The sequence below is a fragment of the Sander vitreus genome, chromosome 4 (genome assembly GCF_031162955.1).
Source record: "Sander vitreus isolate 19-12246 chromosome 4, sanVit1, whole genome shotgun sequence".
Taxonomy (NCBI): Eukaryota; Metazoa; Chordata; class Actinopteri; order Perciformes; family Percidae; genus Sander; species Sander vitreus.
In genome coordinates this window covers 3,556,420-3,564,281 of record NC_135858.1, presented here as the reverse complement: position 1 = coordinate 3,564,281, position 7,862 = coordinate 3,556,420, and positions in this window count along the sequence as shown.

Genomic DNA, 7,862 nt, shown 5'->3' with positions numbered 1-7,862 from the left:
CAGCATCACAGGATGCATCATACTTTGCTTGTTGAGCCTCTCCCCACATGCATTGGATAAAATAAAGGAACAATCTCTGGACAGTTCTCTACAGTCTATTAAAGAGTTTAGACATGGCCAGACAGACACATTTGCACTCAATTTCACGCATATGGGCAATTTAGAGTTTCAGGTTCAACGGACTGTGGGAGAAAGCCAGAGTTCCCGGAGGTAAACCTGTGAGCTTTGTATAAAGTTGTCAGAAAAGAAATTCAATTGCATTGAGGAGTAGGCATATCTGTACAGAATATATGTTGTCTTTCATTGTGAATAGTCATGTTCAGAAACATTACCCATTAGACCTCAAGCTTTCTTTCTCTAGAGCTTTAGAACATCAGGTTGAATGGGGAAAGTACAGCCTTATTGGACATATCGTTTACTGAAATAAACATTTCCACAGTCTCTTGATTGATCATACCCTAATAAGACACAGAAGACCTTCATTAATCTAGCATTTGCAAGAGAAACGTTTTATTGCCCTTTACCCTCCTGGCTCTGGCAGGCTGCATCATGGTATGTGTTGGAGCACACACAACTTGCGCGCCTCCGCTTTGCCCAGGACAAGGCTCTCGGTGGGGGAGACCAAGAGTGAATCATGTATGCTCATTAGCTGCTCTCCATGGCTCCAGGTCCTATTGTGAATCCCTTGCCTTTTTCTGTTCAGAGTGAATATCCGCGCCTCCAGTGATTACCTCTGCTTAGCTTATAGCATGCTGCTCTAATTGAGCTTCATCATGGTGGCCTACTGATAACTACAATTCAGTCAAAACAACATTAAGCCCTGCCTCACTGGTTCTGTAATGAGTTCCTGGGAAAACTGTGCTTTTTTTGTTTTAGCTTGCAAGTTATGCAGCACTCACTTGCATAGAGTGTAGCGAGCAGAGTTCATTTGTATTCATAGGTAGGATGAGTCCTTACTGCTACATTTTGTTTTCTCCAGACCACACTATCTGTGCAGACTGGTTAATTAGTTGATACAACAGAAATGAAGAACATATTACAGGAGGCATTAGCAAACATTTAATGCTGGCCTTAAGGTAAGAGAAGTGCCCTATCGAGCAGTTTCTTCCCTCCCTTATCACCTACACCCTTGAGCAAGGCGCTTACATTACTCAGTTTTACAAGACAAACCGTTAGCCCTCATTCATTATTTATGAGAGGTGAGTAGGTGAGTTTGAACAGCATGGCATTAAGGTGGTGAAACAAATCAGAGGTAAGATACACTGAAAGAACTTGGGATCATTTCCTAGGATCCGAAGGAGAGTGACAATCATGTTTGTCCAAAACTGCAAAATGTCATTCCAGTAGACTCACGGAAAGTGGAAGTCACTGTCAGATTGTTAGTTACCAACAATACAAAACTGTTCAGACGGAATCTGACTGCATCCATTGTGTCAAACAGCACTTTGTTTGATGCACACAGCAGCCTTGAATACCAATAACTCCAGAGGGCTGCTCAGTGTCTGACAGTAGAAGATTGAGGTTGTATTGCTTCTAGGCATGAATGTGTAAAAACTCAGTAATGTCTAGTGTTTGGAGAACTCAGAGGTTCAATCTTTGCAGCAGCCAATATATGCCCATTAAATATCATCATTCGTCACAATTATGTCTGTATTGGCATCTCCCGATTTAAATCCAATGCCAACATTGAGTGCCAATGCAGGAAGCAGTGTGTCCTTTATGTAGAGAGGGGGGGGAGTATGCAAGGGTCTGGTTATGCTTGAAAGAAGAAATTCGTACCACGTGTTGTCTGACCAACCAAGTGAAAAAGTGTGACTGTTGGATTGTCGGTTTCTGAAAGTTACAGAAATTACTGGGCACCCCATTGTTGGTAAGGTGCACGCGAGGGGCTTCTGACGCACTTTATGTTAGAGCGAAGTGGCTGCCACATAGTCTGCGCTTCAGTAACAGTTAGGGATTAGGTACAGGGGCTCCTTGGCAGTGCCCAGGAGGTGAACTGGCAGTCCCGAACTACCAGTCCACACACTGTACTGTGGTTTGTGCGGGACTTGAACCGGCCAAGTCCAAGCCAAGCCATGTCCCTACAGACTGAGCTATAGCCACCCTGAAGAAGCATACCAGAAGCTAAAGGGTGTGGGATTGGGCAGAGTTGAATGCAAAAGATCAGAGTTTGCATCTCATCACAGACCTGCTGTTACCATTTCCATTAGGAGAGACTTCATTGCAAATATGCAAAGGTTTATTTGTACACATGCATAATATGAAATGTACAGAGTCTTTGGAGATTAGACTCCATCGTTATAAAAATAATTTTAAAGGGGTAGCGAAGCCAAGGCATATCCCCCCCGATGGAGTCTAGACACTGGTGGTGGTGGTGAAGGAGCCCGAAGCCCGGACCGAAGGAGCCGAGGGGTCTGCCGGAGGAGGACCCAGGGTGCCGTGGGTGACGATGACTGGAGGTGAAAGGGGAGGAGGAGGGTTGCACGCTTTGCCTGAAATGACAACTGACAGCAGCAGAGAGAAGAACAGAATTAAAGCAGGGATGCCATGCTGTGATTGGCTCGTAAAATTCATGGTCAATTCTGGTTGGTTTAACTGAAAAGTGAACGCCTAGAAACCGCTGATCAGTTTTAGGAAGAGAGAAGTCTTCCTGAAATAATTTACGCTGAGCTTCATTTGCCTTTTATTAACCGTAACCACAAACTATCCCAAACCTCAACCAAGTCTAACCATACTTGAGCCATAGTTTCTTTGCCATAACCACAGCTTTTCCCTTTCCGTATGCCTGAAACAAACCATTTTGTATCCGACCAACCAGGCCTTAAGAAAAAAAGGGTTTACAGGTGTTCAGCCGTACAGCCAGACTCAAAGACGAGGTGAAGAGTTGGCCGTCACAGGGAGGGGGGGAGATGCGATACTCCTTTTTGAGTGGGGATAATAACAAACACGTTTTTTGACAATCTCTCTTTAAAGATATTTGAGGTGTTGCACTCATTTGTACCTACACGAAAAGTGACTGAACTAATTGTGTTAAAAATGCAAAAAGAGCTTGAGAGAGAAATGTATACACTTCTTCCTTGACAATTCTGATGTGGGAAAGGTGTGTGTGTGTGTGTGTGTGTGTGTGTGTGTGTGTGTGTGTGTGTGCTTTCTGAAGCTGTAAGACCATCCGTCAAGCACTTCGGTTAAAGCTTATTACTATCATAACCATACCAAAGTTGCCATGTGCAGATATTGTAGGAAGAGAGAATTATTTTTTTTTTTACTTTTTTGACACTGTTCGTGGCTTTGCAGAATGTGTGAGGCGTAGGGTTAGGGTCAAGGTAAACGTAATGGTTGGGGGTGGGGTACTACATGCGGATCACAAATTTAGGCTGTAAAGAATCTACGGATCTGGATTATTGTGCCAATCAAAGGCCATAGAGAGTATTTTCCAAAACCAAAAAGACACGTAAAATGTCAGAAATAAGCGATAACTATAACATGATATCAGAAGTTAAGACAAATTAATGTAATCCTAATGATGAATGACAGATTAAAGGGTTCACAAGCAGGGTCCAATTTTCATAGTTGACGACTCTCTGGCAGACTGGAAGCACAAAAGCAAATAAAATTTCCAAAAATACCCTTTTCAAAGCTTGAGCAGTAAAAGACAAGAAACTGGAGTACGTAGCAATTCAACTTTGTGAAGAATAAATGTGTTTAACATCTTAAACACAAGTCCTCTTGCCTCAAATACTTCCGTTTGTCCTGAATCTTAAAACTCTGCAATTTTACCAGCAGAGCCCACTGTGTAATTTCAATATGCCACTGAATCATTTATGTGGGCACACAAAAAGATGCTATGCCACGTATCTGCCTGGTGAGCACAACCACCACCCAGGAAAGGAAGGGAAAAATCAGTTTCTCAAAATCTCAGTCTGGGGCTATTTCACTTTGTTTCCTTGTTCTTCGAAAACATTCAGAAACTGAGGAGTGGAGATAAGATGGAGAGAGCGCGGCAGAAGTGGGAGAACTGGCTGCTAAAAGGCAGCGGGACAGTAGATTGAGGACACTCTCTCTCCTGATCCATACGCACAGAGGAGAAAAGTGAGTTATGATTAATCATCTCTGGCGGAATTCCCCAATAAAATTCCCAGATCGATACGCCTCGCATGCCAGGAGAGAAAACACACCGCTTATGAAGAAGATTTTAAATGATTTAAGGCCTTCTTTTCCCATTTTTTGTTTGACTTTTGTTCAGAATAAGTCTCTCATATGGTTTCTTCCTCCTATGCTTACTAATTACAGCTTATTTTTTCCTCGCAGTGATGCAGCCTTTGTCATTAAGCAGACGAGTCATCTTTCAGCTTTGTCTTGATGTCTGTTCTGGTTCCACTCTGTTATCATGATTAGACCTCCTTCACTTTCACCTGCAGATGATGTCCATGTGAGTCTTCCTATGTATTGATCTGTCTTTCTGTGTCACACCACATTTATGAAAACTAACAGAGCAGCTTTGATTCTTTTTTTTGTAGATGTACTGCTTTTACCCATACCTGCTGTCTAGTTTCAAAGAGCCCTCCTGCAATGTAAAACAAATTTACTCTTCTAACAGGCACATAACAGCCCTCCAGCTGCTCTTTCAGTACTCTGCACAGTGATGTTTGCTTTTCAGCTAAAGCTTTTATGGATTTCCAGTAAAAAAAAAAGTACAGTAGAATAACCTCTCTAACAACTCATTGATAAATGTGGTGAATAAGCACACTAAAGAGACGCTTTTCATATCAGAGTCAGACTTCCTCTCCAAAACCAAATGTCACACTGAGATACATGATGTGGAATAGGCTGATGAGGGATTTCTTTACGGAATTCATTTGTTGTGGACTCTTTCTCATACATACCCATGCACACACACTCTGTCTCATACACACTCACGCACACACTCTTTTTCCCCACTATGTCTCTGTCTTTCTCACACACACACTCACAGCCATCTTCATTTCCATGTCCATGGCTGTGCTGAATGGCTGCAGTCTGAGCCCGCTCTTCTGTGTCTGTGCATGTTTGTGTGAGTTTATGTGTGCTCATTGTCCAGTGGTCAAGCCCCGGCGGAGCTGTGTGTGGGATGTGTAAAAGCGTCTATGGGGGATTAGAGAAGAGGGGGAGGGCGGCTGAGGACACTGTTTCCTTCAGCAGTGGAATGTCTTCATGCGTGTTCCGGTTTGGAGAGGCTGCTCACGGCTCCCAGAAGTTGGCAGGAAACCACATGCTGCTTACACTGGGGCCGATAAGGAGGAGGAGGAGGAGGAGGCAAGAGGAGAGAGGAGGGAGGAGGGAGGAGGGAGGAGAAGAAGAAGAAGAAGAAGAAGTGGGGTTGGGGTGGGAAGGGGGGGAGGGAGGGATGGAGGGAGGGGTGCTTTAGTAAACCTTCAGGAAGGTAGATTATCCCATGAAATGCTGGCAGAGCTGCAGCCTTTGTGCATGTCTGTGTGTGTGCGTATGTGAATGTGTGTGTGTGTGTGTGTGTGTGTGTGTGTGTGTGTGTGTGTGTGTGTGTGTGTGTGTGTGTGTGTGTGTGTGTGTGTGTGTGTGTGTGGAGTAGAGAATGAGGGTGTGTGACAAAAAAAAAGCAGCTCCTTCAGCAGTGGAGAGTTTCAATGAATCCGGGGTAGGCTCCACAAAGGGCTGCGGAACAAAAGGCCTGCAAGCTGAGAATGTGCAGCGTAGAGACACGGCCCAATCTCACGCTTTGTTAACTCTCAAACATAACACTGAATAAAGACCGAGACAATCACGCCTCACTTGTCAATTACCTGCCTGTTGATTAAATATCTGACAGCTCAACACCTCAGACTGTAGGATTCATACGACTCCCGCTGTAGTCTCAGGCAGGGCGACCGTGCACGCTACATACATACTGTCCTTAGAGCGGAGTTTCACAAAATAATATTTGTGCAATTCTGAGCACAGCATGGAGTACTTAAGCACAGGAAAATATTTGTATTTCACATGCTGAAGTTATGTTAGGTAGAGAAATTAGTATCAAGAGAATAAATTATTTAGAGCAAACAAAAATAAATTTGTCTCCAATCCAACGGCTAGTAGGATTATCGGTCAGTAGGGAATTTATTCTGTGCCAGTTAGAGAGCACAGATTGAGCACGGGTTGGCTCAGTGGGTAGAGCAGGCGCACATATTCTTGGAGGTTTATTCCTCGACGTAGAGGTCCAGGGTTGGAATCCGATCTGTGACGATTTCCTGCATGTCTTCCCCCCCTCTCTCTCACCTAGCTGTCCTGTCAAATAAAGGAGGAAAAGCCCAAAGAATTATCTTAAACGATTTCTCTTTGCAAGATAATAATTTCACAACAAAATATTATTAATGTGCTTGAAGTTTCGTTTTTTTACTGTGTTCAAAACGTCCAAAACTCATGCTCAGATTTTAGATCCACATATAATTACATAGTTTAGCTTTCCTAACTCATTATGACGTTATACTTTATCACATTCATTATAGTGAATCAAATGACATAATTAACCTAATCTTCATAATAGTCATGCATAAAGAGACGTGACAAATGAGATTGGATAAAAGGGTCGTCATGGGTCACCCATTTCTACTCCGCAACGCTGCTTTTAAGAAAGTGGAAGGCCCAAGGAAAATGGCAAAGACGCCCAGTTTAGTCCACTTTGAGATCATGCTGCTCTGAGTGTATGAGCCTTTTTTTATCCCTACAATCAAATTGCATAGGCTGAGCCCTACATGTCCAACCACAGCCTATAGTAATTCTCAGAAGTACACGCACACAATCCAGAGGATTATAAATCACAGGCACTTGGCAAAGGTCTCAGCTGACTACAGCTGATGTTTATGGTTTTCTATGACTGAATCCAGCTGTTTGGAGACGCACAATGCTCCGAGAGGCGTAATCAATTTGGCAGATTAGCATATTGACAGATGGTGCGCCATCCATCCAGCAATCAATATGTTTTATTTTAATCCCTTCAAATGTTTTCTCAAGAATCTGGACACAGAACGCCTCTCTCCCCAGGCTCCAGTCACGATTATACGGTATCTCCACCTTCCTATTACACCTCCTCACCTCCCTTTCTTTCCCGCTAGGAATGACTTTTTGGCCATCCGCGTGCAAAAGCAAAACTCTCTCCCCTCACTCAGAAAGTGCAATGGGATATGCTCCCCCTTCTCAAGTAGGGCAGCCAAATGAAGCAATCACACAAGACATCCATCACTATCCTATGGGGTGGAGTAAATGACCTTGATGTAGTCTTCACACTCAATTTCAGATACCCTTGGGCTCCATTATGGGAAGATTTAAGCAGCGAGAGCGCGGCCGGCCTTCATATTTGATTCGTACGGTACTAGATGTGATAAGTGTGTGATGCAGTGCCGAAAAAGAGAGTAATATGGGAGGTACGGGGGAGGGTGAGAGGGAGAGGGTGAGTCAGCAGGTGATGGAAGTGCGGCAGAAAATTAAGATGGAGTAAGAGGGCTCCAGAAGACGAGGAGAGGAGACGGTTTGAAATAGCTGGAAGAGCAAGCAGGCAGAAAGCAACTGTGGATAGAATTGAGGATACATTGCTTTTCAAGGACTTTGTCACCCCCCTAAAAACCAACAGTAATCCAGGTAGAGTTAGACACAATATATGGGTCATTTTCAGACGAAAAGAAAAAAAGTTCTCAAGAGTGATCCATCACAGCGGCAGCAGAGTGAATTTATGCATCTGTGAACGTAAAAGCTTATTGCTCTCTGCCTCTTTTCTACTAGCTGGTGGAGAAGAAGGCCCCATCCCCCCCCCCTCCTCCTTCAATGCTCTCTGTTGCTGGTGGGAGAGAAAATAAGTATGCATAGATGACCTCTAT